Source organism: Plectrocnemia conspersa, unplaced genomic scaffold, assembly GCF_051122295.1.
Source record: "Plectrocnemia conspersa isolate PC_06_02 unplaced genomic scaffold, ASM5112229v1 ptg000001l, whole genome shotgun sequence".
NCBI classification, from domain to species: domain Eukaryota; kingdom Metazoa; phylum Arthropoda; class Insecta; order Trichoptera; family Polycentropodidae; genus Plectrocnemia; species Plectrocnemia conspersa.
This window is the reverse complement of record NW_028277165.1, coordinates 21901895-21925381: the sequence shown is the minus strand read 5'-3', so window position 1 is coordinate 21925381 and position 23487 is coordinate 21901895. Positions and strand designations below refer to the sequence as shown.

The following is a 23487-nucleotide window of genomic DNA, read 5'->3' as shown; positions in this document are numbered from 1 at the left end:
CGCTAATTGTGCGACGGAAGGGTGCTCCACGGTCCACGGGGAACGAGGAAAATCGATGTTCAACCATTACGTGTGGTGACAATGAATTCGTTTCGCGTCGGAATTGATCACTCGTAGATTGCCCGGGTAGTTAAAAGCGACAGGGTGCACCGAATAACATATATGTTGAATATTCTTCTTTACTATAAATATCAAATTTTACTCTCTGTATTAACATTATTTTCCCTTTAATATATTTATGTCGTAATGTAGTAAAATTCAAAACACTTTTTCAATTCAAGACACTTCACTTAATTGAAAAGATAATATACGTATAAAAAGCTATTTCATTCATTTAAAATAATTAGAGCAAACATTTCTTTAAGGTTGGTAGTCCTATTATGCTAGTGACGTATTTGGTTCATACAAATCTGGGCATGGTAGTTAATTTTGAAGATTAGTCTGACTTTTATGACTTGACAGGTTTCTCCAATCCGCCATGATGGCCATTATGCAAACATAATTATACATTTAAGTAATAAAAAAAAAACAATTTTGGTGCACATCTAAAATAGAAAAGCACCGTGCCACGTATTTTTTCCCAGCTCCTCATAGCTATCGCCAAAAACATCCTTGTTGACGGAGGCAAACTTTAAAGTGATTCATAGAAACGACACATTCAAGTTGTTCTGTCCCTTGTTTCTTTTACACAAAAGATTCCAAGAGCCCTGAAAAATTGACGATGGAGTTTTGGTGGAGCGCGAGGTCGGCTCTGTCACTTTTTTAATGAAAATATTATTAATGTCTGTTTTTAATAAATTTTAATTTAACGTAGTGCGGGGCCCTACGCGAGTGAATCAATATGTTATGTTGCAACTGAAAATTTACAATAAATAAATAAAAAAATAGGCTTTTAAGAAAATATTGTCACTGTTACTGTAGATATTTTATTAATAATATAACTTAAATAAAAAAATATGTTAGATAGAACCCTGTTGTTCTGGGTCGACCACACATATCTAATATTATATACATATGAAAATTCAAACGAAGAACACGCGCGAAGGAAGGACGCTGTAAACACAGGACATCATTATTTCAACCAAGGTTCTACGATTTCAGACGTTTGAAACGTCGTTTATAATGACTATGTTTATAGCTACGGAAAAACGAACGCACGACTCGTTATAAGATTTTAAAAATATAATACAGCTCTAATATTTTGCTGTTCTTCCCCGCGAAAGTCTGGGTTAATTAAGCGAAAGAAAGAGGAAGACTTTTGATATTTATGAGCGTCGTAAATCTCCCAAATATATTATAAAAGGGTTCGTTTTATAATTATTCTCTTCCGGCTTGTCGTCATGATTTATAACTTTGCAAAAGCGGGAAAAACAGCATTTGGATTTATTTGCTATACATTAAACGCTGTGATCATTCAGGTGGGTAGGTAGGTGGATACCCCCTGACTCTTAACCATAACTCAAGTCGACCCTTCCTCCTTCGCCTCGGCCGTCTTGAAGCAATCCACTCTCATTGTCTTAAGTAAACGTAATACCAACATTAATTTCATATTACAAACGTCTGAAGCGGACAGATTTCAGAATGTTGTACCTCGAGGCCACTCGAGGATGGGGCAGAGGGTGGCAGGCACCGGGACCAACAATGCCTGTCTCAAACACTCAAACACAGCGAACCTATCCACTTAAATGACGAATATTGCCAGTGATAAATTACTTAGTATTCGCTTAATGCCATCTTCCAATTGTGCGCTCTAGACCCAGGAGAGATTTTTAAGATTTGTTAAAGTAGATACTTACACAAATAAAAGTTTTATTTCACAAAAAAAATAGCATAGATATAAATAGATTTTATATTGGAATCTTTGTATACTGTACATTTTTTTTTAATATTTGACATATTTGTCAATAATGGTTTAACAAATATGTCGAATAATTTGGATATTTCTAATTATATGAAATAATATGCTCCCACAGATATTAGCTTAGTCGAAACATTGTATAATAGCAGTACATCATTATTTATTTGACATGTCATCTCGTGTTTCCTTCCAATTATTCACAATAAACGTGTTTTTTATGTCATGTTCTTTTACAATAAACGTGTTATTTGACAGTATCGATTTGGTTACATATGTTGCGTTTATCTATTTTTATATTTAACCCTTAAGGGCATCGTTGTTATTTAAAACTGACCTAAAAGTAGATTTTTATTTTTTTTAATCAGTATAGAATGTTATCAGATCAATTGATAAATATATAAATAGAAAATGGAAAAGTGAATACTAAAGGAGAACCTTATATAAATCATTGTAGGGAAAAATTAACATAATCATAATCAGCGTGTAACTTCACATATAAATCTTTGGGGTTAAAATATTGTGCAGTTTGATGTAAAAGTAGTAAAAATTTTAACGTATCAATATTTATTTAATTAATTTTAAATAATTAACTATTAAGCAATTTATTAATCTCATCCTTATAAAAAATGTTTCAGTGCAGAAAACTCATCTAAGGATGTTTTGATTTTTACAATAAGATTGCCATTTAACAGCAATATATATTTTATTTTTATTTTTTCTTTCACTCAAATTGTAGAATGGTTTTAAGTTTTATTTATTACAGAATAGATATAAACTAGTAATCCGTATAGTATGTTGGTAAAATTAACTTTCAGATTGAAATAAAAGTTTTCTAACATAAAACACGTTCGAGTAGCAGCACAATTTTTTTTTAATCCAAATAGCATATAATGTTCTAAATACATTTTCGGCCATTAGTATTTTTTTTAATTTGTGGTTGTTACACGGCTGAAGACCAAATGAAATTGGTATGGAGATTAGGGTTTATTGTTATATTACGAATTTTGCATCAATTCAATATAACATTGAATCTATTAATAAAAGTCTATAAAAGTTATTCTAAATAATTTAATTCTGGAATAGTTTATACACTTTATTTATATTTTTTGTTCAATGCTGCACGATTGTTAGTTCAAAAACGGATTCTTCCAATCACTTTATTCTGCACCCAACATCCAATCAAATACCATCCCAGCCACGATCATTTTACGAAAGCGGCTATTAAAACCCATCTGTGGTACTACATTTTGAGCCAGTTTTTATTTCCATCCCAGCGTCCATGGAGACCGCAGTCCATTGTCTACGTCGGAGGGGTAACGAACGAGAGAATCAGTCGTCAACGCGGGAGAGCAATCTTGCTCCGATGTTGGCGGTATCAATCTGGCCGCAGCCACCCCATCGTCCACCTTCCATCGGCCATTGTTCCATCCCCGGCAGCCTCCGTCGTCTGTGATCTCCTCCGGAACAATGAAACCGCGACCATTGTCTTTCGCCGGTTTGCCGGACTACCCACCGGGTTGACCGCTTTCGTCCATAGCACACACTCAATTCTACTCTGTCCGTCGCTCTTTCGTGTTGGATGTATCAATCGGTGTGTTAATAAGTGTTTCTGCTACAAATAAACAATATTCTAAATTACTGCAATTTGATTTGTATCTATTATTATATATATCATTTTTGATCTAAATTTCTATCACTTAGGAGGTTTTATCCAACTTTTCCTCTACCCAAACACAGATAGCATTCTCAAAAACGTAACTCTAAAAAATTGTTCATTCACGTAATTAAAGAAATATTTTATACTAGACACTTCAATATCAATTGCACCTGCAAATATTTTTTATTAGTGTTTTTTTCTTCATATACATATGTCATAACTAAAACGCAAATAATATTTTCCGAGGCCCTGAAAAACCCCCAGACCCTGGCTTTGACAAAACGATTGTAATTAGGCATTCTGGTTTCTTGAGATATTTTTCATTTCTCGAGAAATTTTAATTAATAAAAAACCTATAATTCATAGTATGTGATAATAACAATACAGTATATTATCGTAGATATCTGTATATTATTGAATAACAGAGAACTGAATGATCGTTGAAGATTAAAAAATTCAATAGGATCATGATTTGTTATAATAGACGTAGATAATCGAAGGTCCAAAAAGGATTGATCTACTTTCGAGCTATCGTATATATTCCAGAAGCGTAGAGAAAATTGTCAATAACAGTTGTCGCTATTTTGCGTTTTTTATATTTCGAACAAAATAAAAATAAAATACCTACCTGGATTATTGAAAAAATGAGACCTAAGTTACTCTGTTGAAAGCTCCCAAACATTTTTGCAATATGCCGATTCCCAGCAGTTTTTTTATTTGATTATTCATATGGTTATTAGATTATCAAAGCAAATGTAAGGTTTTTATATAAATTATAGTAGTTGATATTAAGGTATTCTATATAAACTAAAGTAGTTAAGAAAAACAAAAAAAAATTTTTGCCATTCAAATACCCTGACCCTTTTTTATAAGCTTCTAAGAAAGTACACATATTTTTTTTAAATGGTACGTTCCCACCTTTTCTTATGCAGTGGTATAAACGAAATGTAACGATTGTAAAATATCTAAAAATATTCTTACAACTTATTTCTTAACAAAATAAATGCTTTATAAAAATTCTCAATAAATCAGTAAATTTCTCGAGAATTAAGAATTCTTGGTTTTACATTTTTCTCGATATTTTTTACACTAACATATCTAAATCTAAATATTAAAAAAACGACAACTGACTGGCTAACTTTTACCCCCCTCCCCCCTGGAACAAGCTGAAATGTCGTCCCTGATTCCAAACCAGAAATTATTGGGTTATCCTTCAATGAAAATCTAAAGTCTCGAATCTATCTCGAAAATATTTTTTAAAATATGTCATTTCAGTGAAATAATATCAGAACACATTTTCACCTGTTGATATACATATATTTTTACCAGTGAAAATATAATTTATCTGGCATGTACTAGTAAAAATATTTTATACGTAAATTTTTGAGAAGACCTTTTTTATTTCAGTGTTTTTATTTGATATTTTTAAAATCTGGCCACTATTTTTAAAATAATTGTTATAGTGAATGTGTATTTTTCGGTGAAGTCCAAATAGATTTCCACAAGTAGATATGTATTTCTATTTGCGAAAATATAATTTAACTGTTAGTGAAAGCGCTAGTGAAATTATATGCTACTTTTAAATGTCTATGAAACTCAATTTGACAGTTTCAAAACGTCATTTGCTGTTCAAACCCAATCTAAAAATTCCCCTAACCCCTAATGATTGTTTTAAAACTAGTTATATTTTTAAATCTTTTATTAGGTCAAAATACAAACTAAACCAAATCAACTCTCAAGGGAAAATAAGCGGAAGAAGAAGTATAGACAGACAAAATGCTCTGCATTTTGATATTACACTATGTTTTTAAAATATTATCGCTATCTTTACAGATATTACAATGAACTTTTGATATAAGAATATTGGCCAAAGTGTATTCAAACCGAATTTCAGTCAATAGGAGAGTGTAAAAATAATTATCACTTCTCAGAAGTCAAAAATTCACGTCAAAAGCAATAAAATCGTGTCGGCGCCGTTGTAACGAGCGTTATTGTGTTTTGTGCTGAATAAAGTTTGGAACCATTGTCATAGGGTATGGCAACCCGACAAAGCCGCGCCGTCATAGCCGCGCCGACATAGCCACGCAAAGTCAAAACAAAATTCATTTTATAACATGGTTTTTATTTATTAATAATTACAAATATATATAGGAAAAGGGAGGCGTCTCGCTACCGCTCGCGCCGACTTTCACTGTAGAACCAAACCACCTAACCTTTTTTCAATGATATTGTATCGATTTATTTTCATTTCGGTATATTTTGTAACTGTCCAGCATCATCCAATCTATGACCAACTGTTAAAAAAGCGAATCACAACTGATAGAGCTGTCCACAAAACAAAATAATTAGAATTAAAAAAATCATTTTCTTTCATTTTATTCAATTTTATAATTTTGATTTGCGCGGCAATGTCGGCGCGGCTTTATCGTCGCGGCAATGTCGGTGTTGTATTGCGCGGCTATGTCGGGGCGGCTTAGTCGGCTCGGGATTGTCCGGCGCGGTTTTGTCGGGTCCCCATAGGGTATATAACATTCTTATGAAATAATTGAATTCTTGTTTATATCTTTGACAATTATAGATTTGTTTTTAAGTGCTCTTCTGATTTATTTGTAGCATATTCAATAAAACTATCGTCTTGGACCAAAACATTCGTTTGCCACTTTTTATACTTCGCAACTTCGCGGTTAGATAACTAGAGACATATGCTACACGATAATATTAAGGGTTATATTTTTGTTCTGACCACAAACATGTTTAACAACATCTGAAAGCTTTGACTAAAGTAAATTATTTTTTAAAATAATACTTCAAATGAACACAATGAAAATATATAATTGTTATTTTTACATAGAGAGACGCGAAACAGTTCGGAGCTTATTAAAAAAACCCACAAACATTGTCAGCTCGTAGGAAGCGAACACAAAAAACCGAGCGGACAAAAAGATTCCAAATAAAAACATTGCGAATGAACGTTTTTTAGACGTGCGCCAAATAATGGTATACGGTCTAAATACTCACATAGTCCAATGGATTTGCAAACTATTTTTTTTTATTTCCATTTCATATGAATATGACTCAGAATGAGTCCATAACTTCAAATTGCTGCGCTTATCATTCAACGACTCGAAATATTCGTTATCATTCACTTTTCGCACCTTACGAAATTTGGATCGCGAGCGTATCCATTGCGCCCCGGAGTGTATTTCGTATCCCGCTGTCATTCATTATTACGGCAGCGAGGCTTTTATTATTGTCTCCCGCGAGGATGCCGACAATAAAAGGTATTCCGGTTTTAGAGGGAGGTATGGGGTAAGTGTGTATGTGCACGGCGATACCCCTTGCTCGATGTGCTCGTTCAAAAATAACGTTTCTCCTTCTCCACAAGCAAACGTAACCATTTCTTCAATATAATTTTACTTGGGGATGTTTGACGTTGGAGCAATATAACCATATGTAGGTTTCATACAGTCGAAATATTAATTTGTTTATGTAAATTTAATACACAGTTATTATGATGCATCATTCTCGGGTTTTAGTAGACGATTACACAATGTAATAGTAAATTTACTAGAAAATTAATTAGCAACGTAGTGGTTTCTTACTTACTTTATTATAATAAAAATAGTTAAATTTTATTTTTATTTTCACTGGAGCATAGTAATTAAATTATATGATAAAAAAACATTTGTTGCAAAAACGATTTAAAAGAGTAATAAATAACAAAATATTTATTTTTATTTCGCATTGAACCGGTTTCCTAGAACTTTCTGAGCCACGATTTAATTAAATTAACACTGGAACATTGATTCACACTGTGTAATTGGTATTGAGGGCGAAAAAGCGCCGAGCAATTATATTAGAATCGTTGTTTTTGTCAAACTTTTTTACGCAGAACGAATTTTGTTCCCTCCATAAAGTGATCCATTGCGACTAAATTTCCAAGGACTACACTCCCGCGCGTTTTGCGTAGAGTACGCTCGGGATAAGAATGCCGGCTTGTTATTGTGTGCGTGTACATGTATATGAGAGGGAGAAGCGATGTAGCGTGTACTTCGTTATCTCGCTTTCTCTTTTAAGGATATTAATTATTTTTTCCATTAATCCGTACGTTGTTGGTTTTTTTACACTATTCTCTGTAAGGCTTAAAAAAATATTATTCTTATCGTTGCGCCAATGATAATTTTTTAATTTATTCAATGGATTCTAATGATTTAATAGAGTCGTCGAGCCATTAAACAATCTGCGAATAATTTCTTTCCCCATTTTATATCTTTTTGCTTTTGAAGAATAGCTAAAGACTTCATTATTTTTTTGACTAGTGAAAAATTTTGAATTTTGCAAATATTTAATTAATGACATCAATGTCTAGTTTCTTCGATTATATAATATAATATATTTTTAATTGTCCGTTGAAATTTCCAACTTAGCTCAGATGTATGTATGTTAAATAAACATATATTTTTTTTTAAATAAAAAAATTTAATATTCTGAGCGAAATCGTTTTGAGCCACACAGTTCACGCACACAATAACAAACCGGAATCCTTATCCCGAGCGTACTCTAGTTCCCGCACAGAAGCGATTTAAAAAGTGAGCCCTTGAGATTAGAGAAACCTAATCTGAGGTTATCAATCAGAAATAAAAATCACTGATGCCGATATATCAAAGCAACATAAAGAAACTTAATTTCATGTGGTATTCAACCCACAACAAATAAAATGTAACGATGATATGTATGTATAATTCTAGAAACTGTTGACCCTTAGCAACCCTTTTTTTAACAATATTTTTATTATAATAAAAGTCTTCATTGATATAATTTGCCAACCAATTGCTCTATTGTAAAATGTTTATTTTTAATAACAAATTTATGATTTAGTAAGAGATTAAGTTCCTTTATTACCGGTTTTTTACTTAACTGATAAGATATTTCCATTATAAAATGTAAGGTGTTAAAAAATCACAAACAAATCACTCAAATTTAAAATGCAACTGGTCAGAGATTATTTGTATATTTTGCACATTTTTCTTCTTGTTTTGAGTAATGTAATAAATTAGTAACCCCTTGACATGTACGAAAACGAAATTTTGTTTATGTAAAAGAAACATGATATGCACGCACAGACTAGAGTATATCTGTTCTATGTATGTGCGTGATGCGTTGCTCTTGTGTTTTTGCGGCGTTTTTGTAATATAAGCTGCTCAATCCTCGTGTGTAAAAATGGATCGTTAAGTCTCGACAGTTTCTAGAATTATACATACATATATCATCACGTTTTATTTCCTTCATAATTCCATTCTTGTATCTTTGACTAACTCATATTTAACCAAAAACGAGGAATATACGAAATTATTTATATATTGAGAATTATTTAAAATTATTTTCTTAGTCATTTTCCTATTTCAATAAAATTTTAATTTAAGCAACCTTTCATTTGCGTTGGAAAGTAATTTAATCTAATTACTGAGTTGAATAGGATAGTCAATAATCTGATGATTTTCACCAGATATTATTTTATCGCTCACTGCTTTTTAGGTCATACCTTGGTGTCTTCTTGGCGATCATATATTATACTTATTTTTTAAATTGTTTCTCTATCTAAAAATCTGCTTTTAAATAGTCTTCCCTGAAAATAATTTATTTAGATCTTGAGGATTAATTAAAATCGAACTAATGAGCTACGTCAGCTTTCATGTATTCAATAAAAAAAACAGTTGTATCAAAACATATTGGAGCGAAGCCAGCGCGTTCGATAGTTTCTCAAACTATTTAACTATAATATCGATTAGGTTAAATCATTGAAGATTTAATAAATTAAAATACGCTTCAAGCTTTTGCTTTTTAAACATACACATGTATAGTAATTTCCTTTCAATATAACCGAGTGTCAAATTCGGTTTACTCGAAAGCATCGTCCGGTGGGATATGCCAAAAGTGTGTTTGCTTGTAACAAATCAACCGGCCCTGGTGTGAAAACCTCAATTTTAAAACCCAGAACGGACATTTTCAAGTGGTCTAGTTGCACACCATAGGAAAGAGGCATTCCCACAATTGGATGTGTAAAGATATAAATATAAAAGTATTTATATATGTCTGTAGGAATGATATTAGTGTCGTCCTCGGGATCGTTTCGAGATTTCCACGCCGCGAAATTGAGAAAGCTTTTGAGGTTTAAGAATGGCGCCGCTTTTCCATATTTTCCTCTTCGCCCCCATATCGTATCGCAATTTCCCTGTTTTCCTTAAAAATTCAATTTGACGCGAATTGAATTTGGAGTTGCCGCGAACAAACGCGGCCTGAATTGTATTGTCAGACATATTCAATGCTTGGGCGGGTAATATAATAGTCAAATCTTATATTCACAAAAACAATATTGTAGTATTAAGTATATTTGTAATGAAAGTATTAATCAGTGTAGAAGGTTTGGATATTAACTCACATCAAATAAAGCAATCGTTTCTATATAATTACATAAAATTTGCATATACCATCAATGTAAGAGTAAGCCTTAGTATGTACTTTAAAAAGTGAGTGTTGTATTAGATGCTAATTAAGAGAAATGCAATAATTTTTAAATTTTAATTATATGTATTTTTTATAATGAGTGCTTTTAATATTAATATAAAATAAATCTGAATTTTAGAAAATTTAGTTAACTACATCAATAAAACATGTGTTTAATTACACCTTGTAAACGCAGCAGTGAAAACGTTAAGAAAGTTATAGTAGTTTTGTCTAATAATAGATCTTTACAATGCATGTTTTTTTATATTTCCCTATATACACATTCTGTCAGTGTTACCCTTATATTATTCGTTCGTCTGGGGATTTACACAAGATCGTATTACACTCCAGAGAGATGAGCTTTAAAATACAAGAATAACCAACCAAATACTCTCTTCATTTTTTTAAATAAGAGTCAATGTTAACAATGTTTGTAAATATATGATTTTATATATCTATAAATAAAAGTATGCCGAAAGATGTTTCAAATCAAAAAATTACCTCCACCTCATAAAAAAATTTCCAACTCAAAAAAACCGCAATTTCCATCGTTCACACGCCATTTTCCAATACCGTTTTCTCTCGTTTCAACGCCAGCATCCTGCTGATACCTCGTCACGAGCTTCTCGCAAAAATTTCTATATTAAAGTATCGAACCTTTTGTTTACACACCTGCCATTCAAACCGTTCGGTCTTCATTTGCTCTATGGAAACATCTCCGGTCTCACCCACCTCCCTTATACCTTAGTGTATGTGTGTGTAAGTATACTCGCTCGTGTCTAATCCGCCGTAAATGTGTATCTACATCCCCTTCTTGTACGCTCCACTTTAGAGTTAGTCTCCCACATTCGCAGTGAATGCCTACCACCCACCCACAACCCAGACACCCCCCAACTCCGTGCCCACTTTTCGAGCGCATCACAAATCTTGAATCACTTTAAAATGTCTCAAGATACGATCTCCGACATATTTGCCTACCTTCGTTTTAATACCGCCGCTCTGGAGTTTCGCTGCGGGCATAATTTATTATTAACGCTTATTTACTTCGGTATGCGTTTCAATTCTTCGATTAGTCTGATTGCCAATAATGTAACAAGTCAGAGGGAAAATGTAAAAATATGATTCAGAAACGTCCCATGAGCAGGTAGGTAAGAAAATCCCACATGGCCGCAAATTCTGAGGGACAAGTTAATGACTAAATATAGATATTAAAAATGATATCTTAAAACTTATTTTATGATAATAAATTTATTGAAAAATTACAATTTAGTTTGTTCAGGTACACGTGCATTATATGACTTGTTTTAATGTTAATGTTATTTAAACGTTTTCGTGACCAAGTCAGGTTGATCTCATTTTTAATCGTTTTCAGTTGTACACAGAGACGTCATTTCAGTTTTTACAAGAGGGGGCAAATGTTGGCTAGTCCTGGTCGTTTTTTTAAAATTTCAATTCATTAAATGCCTGTCCCTCACCCAATTTACGTCCCTGTGTAAAATCCACATCAAAAGCAAAAAAATCGTGCCGCCGCAGTGGAAACGTTTGGTTATTTAGTGCTCACGACTACGATGTGCTACGACTTTTAAAAATAATATTACAAATTTATTGTAGCACATCTAAACCAAATTTTGGTCAATAGGAGGGCGCGAAAACAATTATCACTTCTCAGAAGTCAAAAATCCACGCCAAAAGCAATAAAATCGTGCCGTCGCCGTCGCAGTGGGAACGCTCGTTACCGAGCGTTCCCACTGCGACGGCGCCGGCACGATTTTATTGCTTTTGTCGTGAATTTTTGCCTTCTGAGAAGTGATAATTGTTTTTGCGCCCTTCTATTGACCAAAATTCGGTTTGAATATTATTTTATCAACACTCATATTAAATTTTTAAAATATATATGTAAGATCCAAGTGCAGACAAACTACGAGTAGTACATACGTCTGTCTGTACTTCTTCCGCTATGAGATTAATTGGCTTAGTTTGTATTTTGGACTTCACATAAAGAAAGTTCTAACTCTATATTTGTTTTTAGAGCTTTCATTAAGATAGGTTTGGGTTTGAACAGCAAATGAACGTTTCGCAATTATCAAATTACGTTTTATTTCAGAGTAGCATATTACCGCCCATCGGTTAAATTATATTATTGCTAGTAGAAATATATATCTACTGATGAAAATGTATTTGGACTTCACTAGTAAAAATATAACTTCACCGAAAAATACATATTCACTGTAGCGTGTAAATAAATAATGATAAGTATGTAAATGTATATATTACTACATATGGAAAAGTTGAATTTGTATAATTTTACTAGCATATACCAAATATTTTGTATAATATTTTCACTTATAAAAATATATATCTACCGGTGAAAATGTATTCTGATATGATTTCACTGAAATGGCATATTTTTAGCAAAGATGAAAGAACTTGATGTATATTGAGAGAAGTTAAAATAATTATTGGCAGATTTCAATCGTAGGTTTGAAGTACTAAAGAATTTAGATCATACTATCTCATTCTTTATTAATCAATTTAAAATGGACTTGATTAGTCACGGATTTCCGATTTCTCAATTGGCGCTCCCTGAAACGGCAGCTGGAGAATAAGAATTAGTAGAAATTCAAGAAGATCTCGCTTTGAAAATACATCACAAGGCATCTACAGCTCCAATAGAATTTTGGAAACTTGTTCCAAAATCAAAGTCTTAAGAAAAGCTTCTTTCCGACCTTTTCGATTTTCGATACAACCTATTCATGTGAATCCCTGTACTCGTCTATTAAATTTAAAAATACTTAGGAATCAACATCTTTACATCATACAAACCAGACTTTAAATGTCTGGCAAAACAAGTCCAACCCTACAAATTCAATGATTAATTCACTATTTAATTATTAAATAATACATTTTCTAATTTGTTAGTTTGTTGTTAAAAATAGTGTGCATCTATACAAAATATATATATATAGTCATTTTACTTTCTTTGAGCATCTTTCACATCCGCTGAATTAAGCAATTCTATTATATATTAATTTAGTCACATTTACTTTCAAGGAGGCGATGATAAGAGGAAAAAAATAATACACATATAAAAGCTTTTATAATATGAAGACTAAGAGAAGAAAAGATAATGTAAAAATATTTTAGGGGTTCAAAATAAAAATAATAACATCAATAGATTTTTGGCTCTTGTCATCAAAAGGGTTAATCATATGATACCTCAGCTCTCGTCAGCCTTCTGCCGCCCGTTCTCCTTCCTTAGACGCAAATTAATTAAACATCTCGCTAAGATCGCGACGACGAGACGCACTTTTGACAGTTCCCCAATAAGATTCTCAAACACCCCCAAAACTCGATCCCCTTTGCGGAGTCTCCGCCGCGAAGGGCTTTGTTGTCGGGTTTCGCCCGTCAAGGTGGTTGGTGTAATTAATTAAATCCCGTTCCTCGGTTAACTGGCGATTCGTTTAATCCATTCTTTATTATTATCATCCTCGGCGAAGACGTCGGACGTCTTCGGTGAATGCTAATTGGGGCGCCTTCCTCCCCGGCTCTCTGAATTGATGGCTAATTTGTCAAAAGAAATTCTTGTCGCTGGCTAATACAGCGGGGATTGACTCTTGAGACATTCATTAGCTGCCTCTTCGTATAACTCGATAGGAACAGAGAACTGCCACTCGAATCACAATCACGGGATTCGTGTCCACTTTTCTGTGGCAGATTAACAATCGCACAAGTGTTCGTATCGATAAATATTAATTTAAAAGGAAATATGGAACGTAAGTCAATTCAACCGTTGTACTAATTTCGTCGCTATCAACATAAATCCATTATAGTTGAACGTGTTTAATCACTTATAACATCTTAAATTAATTCACGTTCGACTCAATGAAAATTAAATATTATTTTTCTAAACTAATGAATAGATTCACGCGAGACGTACAGACTCCAGACAGGCTTTAAACTTAGCTTAACAAAGGTATTCAACAACGAATATACAAGTATCATATTTGTATAACCGATTAAGCCAATCAAATAATACTATATCTACGGTTAACTTTCATATGAGCATATGACTTTAATAGTAATCTTTTTCCAGGGGAGTGGGAACGCTCGCCGAGCGTTCTCGCTTCGACAGCGCTGACACGATTTTATTGCTTTTGATGTGAATTTGTGACTTCTGAGAAGTAATAATTATTTTTGCGCCCTCCTATTGACTAAAATTCGGTTTGAATATATTTTTACCAATACTCTTATCTCTAAAGTCCATATTAATATCTGTAAGGATAGCTATAATATTTTTAAAACATGGTGTAATGTCAAAGTGCAGACAAACTATAGAGCAATATGCGAGATGCGACGACTGTCTGTACTTCTTCTTTAGCTTATTTTCCCTGAGAGATTAATTGGCTTAGTTTGTATTTTGTACATGAGTTTTAGAACTTTCATCGTGTTAAGCTTGGGACTGAACAGCAAATGGACGTTTCGAAATTTCAAAACTCAAATTGAGTTTCATAGACATTTTAGAGCAGCATATAATTTTAATGCCTCTTAGTTGAATTATATTTTCGCTAGCAGAAAAATAATGTGAAAATGTATTTGGACTTCACTAGTGAAAATATAGCTTCACTGAAAAATACATATTCACTGTAAAATGTAAATGTATTATATATTGTATAAAGATGCTTTTTTTAGAGTTTTGTTTTTCGTATTGGCAACACTTTTTCCAAGACAGCCATTTTGACAGCTGACAGCTGATTTGTGCCAAGTTTGGTTTTCCATTTCACCATGAATATACTTACGCCAGAACAACGCTTGCAAATTGTCTGCAAAATTGCCTCATTTGGAGTGAAACAAATCTACGAGCCATTATTGAGACCCCGTTATATCAACAAAAAGTCACTGTTTGATGTGCTTTATGGGTTGGTGGAATCGTTGGTCCATGTTTATTCAAAAATGATGCCGGCTAGATCAATGATTACTGACTTTTTTGTTCTCTAATTGAATGCCATTAATGTGGAAGAGCTTTGATTTCAACAAGACGGCGTAACATGTCACACAGCGCGCGCCACAATCAATTTATTGAAAGAAACATTCGATGAGCATATAATTTCGTGTAATGGATCTATAAATAGGCCTCCAAAATCGTGTGATTTAACACCCTTGGATTATTTTCTGTAGAGATATGTGAAGTCACTAGTTTAGGCTGATAAACCAAGGACGATGGACGACTTGGAAGACAATATTCGCCGCGTTATTGCCGATATACGGCCTAGTCTAAAATTGGACTTATAATTGCGCTTTATGGCAGAAATCATATTTAAACATTAATAGCATAAAATTATCTTTTCAATAATTTTTTTAATTTTTATTAAATATTCCGTAGTAATCTGACATGCGTAAGCCCAATGCGTTACAACAAGCAAATCTGTACCAACTGAGTAAGTCGATTAGACATAATGAATACCGAACCCACAACTTCAGAATTACTAGTCTGAGACGTTACGGACTATTACGTCCTTATGTTAAAGATGTATTAAAAAATCAGACAAAGGCGGTAGAATAGAAAAAAATGATAATCGTATACAAATATAGCGAGTATATTATCGGGACCTCAATGCGTTTTAGGTATTACATATTTATACAGTCATATATTACAATGTTGAATTTTTACCATTAAATAATTAAAAATCTAAACCTGGAATGTATCCAGTTGATTCCAAATTTATGGAAACTGAAGGATCGTTATTAAATTAGACGTCGCGTTTGAATTACACGTACCCCTGTGTCTCCCCGACTCTGATTGTCGCACACATAAGACGCTAACAGAAGTTTAGCGTCGCTTTCTAAAGTAGCGAACGGTAAAGTGTTCACTTTGAAACGTTCCAAAGTAACCATCTGACCGTTCGGTTACTTTTTTCGGCGCTAAAGCGAGTCGTATCGCGTTGCTTTTTTTCACAATCGCCGTTCATTTCGCGCGGCTTATCAAAGCGGCGCGGCTTTTTATAGCGGGCTTTAATTGAAAAATTTAGCTGCGAGCACTGGCGGACCAAGTTCAAAATAAAAAAGGGGGTCCTCCCCGCCACCTCGGTGGAGCGCATGGCAACCTCCCTATGGAGAGTTTCGCACCCTGGCAACCCTCCCCCGTCGAGCCGGAATAATTTTATTAAAATGACAATCAAAAAGAAAGGTGCCGACGCCGCTGTCCGCTCATTTGTCAAACAAACGCGACGCGGGAGTGATTTATTACAATTTTATCAGCTTGCTTGAAATTACACGGGAAATTTTGCGAAATTTATGTATGAAGAATAATGACATAAGCTTTATGCCACAATGTATTTTTTACAAAAATATATTCGTATTTGCGTTTTATTTTATACATAATAGATGTAACAAAATAACTGATTAAAACCAAAGAGATAAATAAAGGTACGAGGAATTATCAAATAATTATAATAATAGTAATTTTGTATCCGTTGTATGTCAGTGATTATATTTAGACAAAGGAAATTGTTCTGAGAATTATTAATCAATATGTAATTAATATCACATAAAATATACCTAAATGTCATAAATAATAGATACATTATTTTGGTTTATATCTAAAATCATCTACAGTTTTTGATAGTGACATTTTTACTCCCACGTCAATATCAGCCAACATTTTCTAAAAACTTTAATTTTTTTACTTTTTTCCGTTCGAGTTTTTTTGATTAAATTCTCCAATACTCATTTTTACTTCTGGTAACACTGTGTATAATATACATATTCGTGCTTTTTGTATTTTTTTCATACACAAATTTGACACTTTTGGTTATAAAAACTGGAATATCGACCATTATTTACTACACTATAATTAATAATATATTGAAAACATATATTAATTTAATCAATTTATTATTTAAATTCAGTTTCGCAAAATACGAAACACATATTTCACGTAACACGGTGTTTAAACACACGGATGAAAAATCAGCGTTCACGACATTGACTATCTAGACAAAAAATTTTATTTAATGAAAGCTAAGAACTGGTCTAATTTTTTGAAATATTGCCTTTTGAATTTTTTGAAATATTGTCTACCATATTTTTTATATTAACATTATTATATATTATACATGCAATTGTATGTAAGATAATTAGGTAACATAGCAATTTTAAATATATCTAAATTATTAAATCTTAAATTAAACAGTTCGTACGTAAAATTTTCTCGACAACCATTTGCACGTTAATAAATGACATTTTAATTGCATATGAAATTGGCTCTTCGCAGGTGCAGATCTAGGGGAGGGGGGCAAACTTGGCATTTGCTCGGGGCCGGCAAAAATTGGTCTAAAGAAAAAATAAAATTTATAAAAACAAATAAAAATATATAAGGCATGAACGTGTCGTACATTGTCAACACTCCGCACCCCTTCGATGACATTAAAAAATTACTGCAGACCATTTAAAATTAAGCAATAACTGGCGTTCAGTAACGGCGCAAATCTCAATGCTTCTATATCCACAATCCAAAGCGCTAAAAAACTCTTGTTCAGTGTGTTGTTTTTATCGATTTATTCAAAGTTGTTTAACCGATAGATTTGGATATTTTTTTGAAAAAAAGAATGCACGGGGGAAGAGGCGCGTCCCGTTATGAAATCCCCAATTAGCAGCCCGCCTTTTTGAAAAAAATAATATTGTATTTATTATTATTTTTTTTATATAAATACATTTTATTTTTTAAAAAATAAGGTTTTTACTTTTTAAAAGCATATAAAAAAAATTGTTAGCAAGAAATCGTGTTTTCAAATGGGCGACAAAAATATTTTTTGCCCAAGACGGCGAAAAGAATGGATCGGGGCCTGGTTCTTTGCAAACAATCTGCTTTTTGCACTTTTTCTTCTAAAAGTGCGCAGTGTAAACGTGTTGAATTTAGAGGGGGTAGCCGGTTTCAGAGGCGAACTCAAAGAGTGCATATCAAGGGACGAGCCGAGGGCAATCACGTGATGTGGAACGTAATAAAACAAAGAGTAATGAAACAGCAGGTTGGAGCGTTTTCAGAAAAATTAAACGGATATTCAATTTCGCACCGTGCATTGTTTGCCATTTGTTCGAATTTCATATTTCAGCGCATCCTTTCAGAGTCATTTCAATTTTGCGGAAGGCGAATTGCTATACTCGGATATTTACATATACATATATAAAATTACTAAAATACATTTTTTTAGTATTATATAAGTAAGCATACTTGCGAAAAGGTTATCATTAACGAAATGATAACTTTGCTAATAGATTTTTCGATCGATGCGCCATATGTTGATTGGCATGTAAATACTATTTCTTACTTCGTTCAATGGTCACAAAATTGTGTGTTATGTCACGCGGTACGCACGGGTGTAATTTTTGCCATAGTTGCCATATGATAAATATTTTTTTTTATTTCATGTTTTTACATTTTTTAATTAGTTTATCGGTTTTTGTTCTTATAATTAGCTAATCAATTTTTGAATTAGTCAATCATTATTTTTTATTTATAGAAAAAAGTTTAACAATTCACATTCGGCGCTATCTCACACAGTTATGGACATACACCCCTTCTATCATCCGCGGGGGAAAATGTATGTTAGGATTTTCGAGAGACGATGGTATTAAGCAAACGAGTCGGTTCTATTCATAAACGTACGTATATAAAGCTGAATGAAATTTACATAAGACATTTGAATTCGTGGCGAAACTGCATATTTCATATTATCATATGGAAGGTGTGAATATTTCAGTATGTTAAAAAATAATCGTAAACCAAGAGCGGTGCTACCAACTTTTAAAAGTAATCAGAATATATTTAATACAAATATAAAATATATTTATGTTCTTGGAAAAATGTATCGAAAAAATTATATTAAAAAAAATGTTTGTAAATTATAAGGTAATGCAATATAAACAACGTGGTGTCACTTGACAGCGTGAGGTTAAGCATGTACAAAACAATCAATTAACACTTCAACATATATTACATATATGTAAATAGAAAGCAAAGATTTACTTTAAATCTATTCTTTTAATATTTAATTTTTTATCTTATTTTCCCTAAGAGATGGGTTAGCCTAGTTTGTATTTTGGACTTAAATCTAAAACTATAATTAGTTTTAGAACTTTCGTTAGGTTGGGTTTGGGTTTGAACAGCAAATGTATGTTTTGCAACTTTCGTATACATTTAAAGCAACATATAATTTCACTAGCGCCTATCAGTTAAATGATATTGTCGCTAGTAGAAATATATATTTAATGGTGAAAATATATAAATATATATGTATATTACTACGTATGGAAAGTTGAAATTATATAATTTTACTAGCACTTGCCAGATAAATTATATTTTCACTTTTAAAAATATATATATAATGGTGAAAATGTATTCCAATATGATTTCACTGAAATGACATATTTAAAAAAATATTTTCGGGATAGATTCGAGACTATGCTATTCGAGGTTATGCCTCAAAGAAAATTTATTTTTCTACGAGAATTTCTGGTTTAAATTTAAGGGCGTCATTTCAGCATTTTCCAGGGGAGGGGGCAGTGGTCGTTTTCTTAATATTTCGATACGATTTTATTAAAGTTCATATTCCATTAAATGACAAGCATTTTTCTGGCCAAATTCAAGGGGAGAGGAATGCCCTCACCTGCCTTTTATGACGTCCTTCCCTAAATGACGTCCCTGTATCATGCCAAATATACTATAATAAATGCAGCATCTTCTTTACCTTCACACGGCGAAGTAAACCTCAGTTGCTATTATTCAGGTCACCTCTCTACGCTCCAATCTTTCTCGAAGATTCGAAGTACAGTTTTTGAAAAATAACTTTGAACGCTAACGTCGAACGTTAAAACCGCACGTAAAACAGCGCTAATTGTGTCGTATGGATTTTCGTTCCCGGGGGGCAGAAAATGAAAAACCTTGTTTGCCGAGCGCCCCCTGCCTGCGATGGGAAAGCGGTTTTGGATTAAGGGTGTTTGGATTTCTTTTACATGAGGGACACCCCTTCCAGGATTTTCCACAATGCGCCGAGCCCCCGATATTATCGCCCGCCCGTTTGCCTCCCTCGGCGCCTCCGCCCCCCCAGCTCGCGAGGCAAACAGATTAAATACATCTCAGTAAAGACACACAATAGAGCCGAGTTGATACGCGATATAAGCGAACGATACGGTAACTCGGCAAAGTTGCCTACCGCGCAGGGTTACCAACCGCGCGCTCCGATTCAACAATGAGCTCGCGCATAAAGTTGGCAATAAATCCGCACCGCAGACGTTAAGGCGCGGCTATTTTTTCCTCGGTCTTATCCGCGATTGTTTCCGTGAGCTATAAAAGCGCTAAAATAATAAAACAAATGTTATGATATTAAATATTGTGTTTTATAAAACAAAATAAATTTATTTTATAAAACAAAATGGATGTATTCGAATTTAACTAAATTCGTATTTTTTTCTTATTTTTTACCGATATTAATTTATTTAACCAATTGGTGCAAAAAATCAAAACATTAATTATTTAAAAAATAATTATTTTATTTAATTATTAATTACTCTCATAATCGTTGAACTTCTTGAATTTTATAAAATATGCATAACACAATGCTGTGCTAATTACTGATGCAAAAGGAAAATGTTTGATTTAAAATTATATATGATCAAGGACGTAATTACAGCTATTTCAAATCACCAGAATTGATATCAGCTGCGTTTGAATTAATTCATCAAAATTAATGGCACATTTTACATACATAATTTTATTGAATTTATTATATATGCGTGTGGGCCATTCTTACATTTTGTTTCGTTCATTCAACGAACAAATTATTTGAATTTCGGTCATAGTGGACACGCCGATTAACATTTTACTCACAAATGTTTTTAGAAGGCGTATAAACATTTTTTTGTTAAGAAGGAGCGTCTCATTGTCTAGCTTTTTGTGACAAAATAGAGGCGCATAAAAGATCATGGACTTTGGAGCGGCACTAGTCACTCGGGTATATTGAGGATAAAAACGACTAAAAATAATCAGTAGGGAAAAACGTAATCACAGTGTGACTAAACAAGGGTCGTACACAATTTTGTGCGAATATTATATATATATATTTAAATACAAATATCAGCACACATGTTTTTGGGACGAACCTCGTACAAAATAATCTGTATAACACTGTTTTGTTATATTGTATATAAAATGTATTGATATGTACATATATGGACTCAGGTTTAGAATAAATATTTTTCTCTTCGTCAATAATAAAATTGCATCAGTGATAAAAATTAAAACTCACGTATCCGTAGGTATACACACAGCGATGCGGGATCATAACATTCTTCTCGATGAGTTTCTGGATGGCGAAGCTCATTGTGTCACTCCTCGTCCACCCCGTGTGCTTCCCGTCCCATCGTTCGCCTCCATCGTTTCGCCGCTCGCGAGCTGTGTACCATATTGAATTTGACGTAAAGTACTCGCATACACACACCCGGAACGTTTGAGGGGTAGGTAACGCGAATGGCACTGCGAAATCGTTTTATTCGCATATTACACTCGTATGTTTCGACGACAAATCCGGTCATCTTTTTCGAAATTGCCGCGCGACTCCGGCGCTGGTGGGTGGTGCTTTTTTGGCCATAACAGATTTTTTTCATTTTAATTGTGTTTTAAATAAGTCAGGCGTATAACATGATTAAAATGTAGCATACAATTATATTTTTTATATCTATAGCATAAAACAGAAAATACAGTTTAACCGATAGGCGCTAGTGAAATAACATGCTGCTTTAACCCTTTGAGTAGTGAGTTATTTTAAACACATTTGTTAATTTGCTAGTATAAACCTGGTGAGTTATTTTACGTATTTTTCCATACTTATTTTTGTTGTTATTTATTAGTATTTATATTGCATGTATAGTAAATTCTAGAAAAAAACAATATTTGTCATCGTTTAATAGCTTTTAATTATTTTACTACTATTTTGTATTAGTATGTTTTAATAATTTGTTTTAACATTTTTCTAGTATTAAATTTAGTTAATTTATTTTACATGTTTTTAAAATATTTTTCGGCTTTTGTGGATATTTTTTATATTAATTAAGAGATTCTCAATATATTTTTTTATTAAATTAATAGAACATATTTTTGGTTATATGTACTCTTTAATTCATAAAAAATATATTATATGCATATAATGTTTTTGATTTATTATTTCTTTAGTTATATATGTAACTATAAAACTATCTGGGGTACCTCAAAAAAGTGAAATATCGATCGCCGTACATGTACGGTGATACTGCTCTAAGGGTTAAAATGACTATGAAACTCTATTTGATAGTTGTGAAACGTACATTTGCTGTTCAACACCAAACATAACCTACGCCGTTCCCATTGCAACGGCGCCGTTGCAGTGGGAACGCTCGGTAACGAACGTTCCCACTGTGACGGCGACGGCACGATTGTATTGCTTTTGACGTGGATTTTTGACTTCTGAGAAGGGATAATTGTTTTTGCGCTCTTGTATTGGAAAAAATTCGGTTTAAATGTGCTTCATTCGATTCTCACTTATTTCAAGTCGTATTATTATTATAAAAAGTGGCCAATTAACCCCCCCCCCCCCTCTGAAATGACCCTGATTTTTAAATGTAATAAAAATTTATATTTAGTAATAATTATTTTATTATAAAGTACAAATGAACTAAAAATGCATTGATATTTTTTATCGATTAGAAATTTATTTATGTGAAGCTTTGTAATAACCAAACTGGCCGCTGAAATTTCTGATACTTTATTTTCTTCTGATTTGTTTATTCGTGTAAAAAAGCCGAAAAAATATCAGAATGTAGCTATTGACAGTAATGTTAATTTTCAATGCAAATATTGACTAAGTAATTAGTAAAATATTTAAATGCATGTTTCTTACATCAGAATGGTAAGTTAGACATAGGTGAACTTCTATCTCTTAATTGCTTTATGTCTCGCTCGTAAAACTGTCAAGCATCATATGATTTATAGCAATACAATAATGAAGACTATTCGCAAATTAAATTACGTGTAGTTTGCTGCTTTACCACACAAAATTGCTTTTTTTGCTAATTTGTCATATTAAATCAAAAGTAGAATTAATAATATAACTGAATTCAACGTTTCCAAAAAAACAGACTAAAAATGTATTTTAAAATGACTTTTTTTTAAATATATTAAGTAATAAATTCATCTTAGTTTTTGTGTAAAATGTAAGTTCTAACTCAACTACAAAATAAAATATCTTCAAGGGTCTTAATTAAAATATATTATGATATTTTCAAAAGAATGTTTTTCCTATTCGTAGAAAATTATTATAATGTGTTTTTTTTTCAGTAAGGATTAAATGTCTATCTTGTGTTTTTATTTAAGTTCGAATGAACATACGATGTGTTTTCAAAAAATACGTTGAATGAATTTTCATAGCAGCAACTACTGACG

General features: G+C 32.7%; 1 protein-coding gene across 3 annotated transcripts in view; it reads left to right on the top strand.

The window, feature by feature from the left end:
- LOC148239214 (uncharacterized) overlaps positions 1-23487 on the top strand; it is a 52937-nt gene that overhangs the window by 20209 nt on the left and 9241 nt on the right. Inside the window, exon 1 of one of the 3 annotated variants that reach the window (XM_088183799.1) lies at positions 3436-3562. The exons of the other annotated variants lie outside the window; for them this stretch is intronic. The gene's annotated coding sequence lies outside the window, so the exon portion shown is untranslated. Of the gene's footprint in view, positions 1-3435; positions 3563-23487 lie in introns of those variants that run through there. 3 annotated transcript variants of the gene reach the window in all.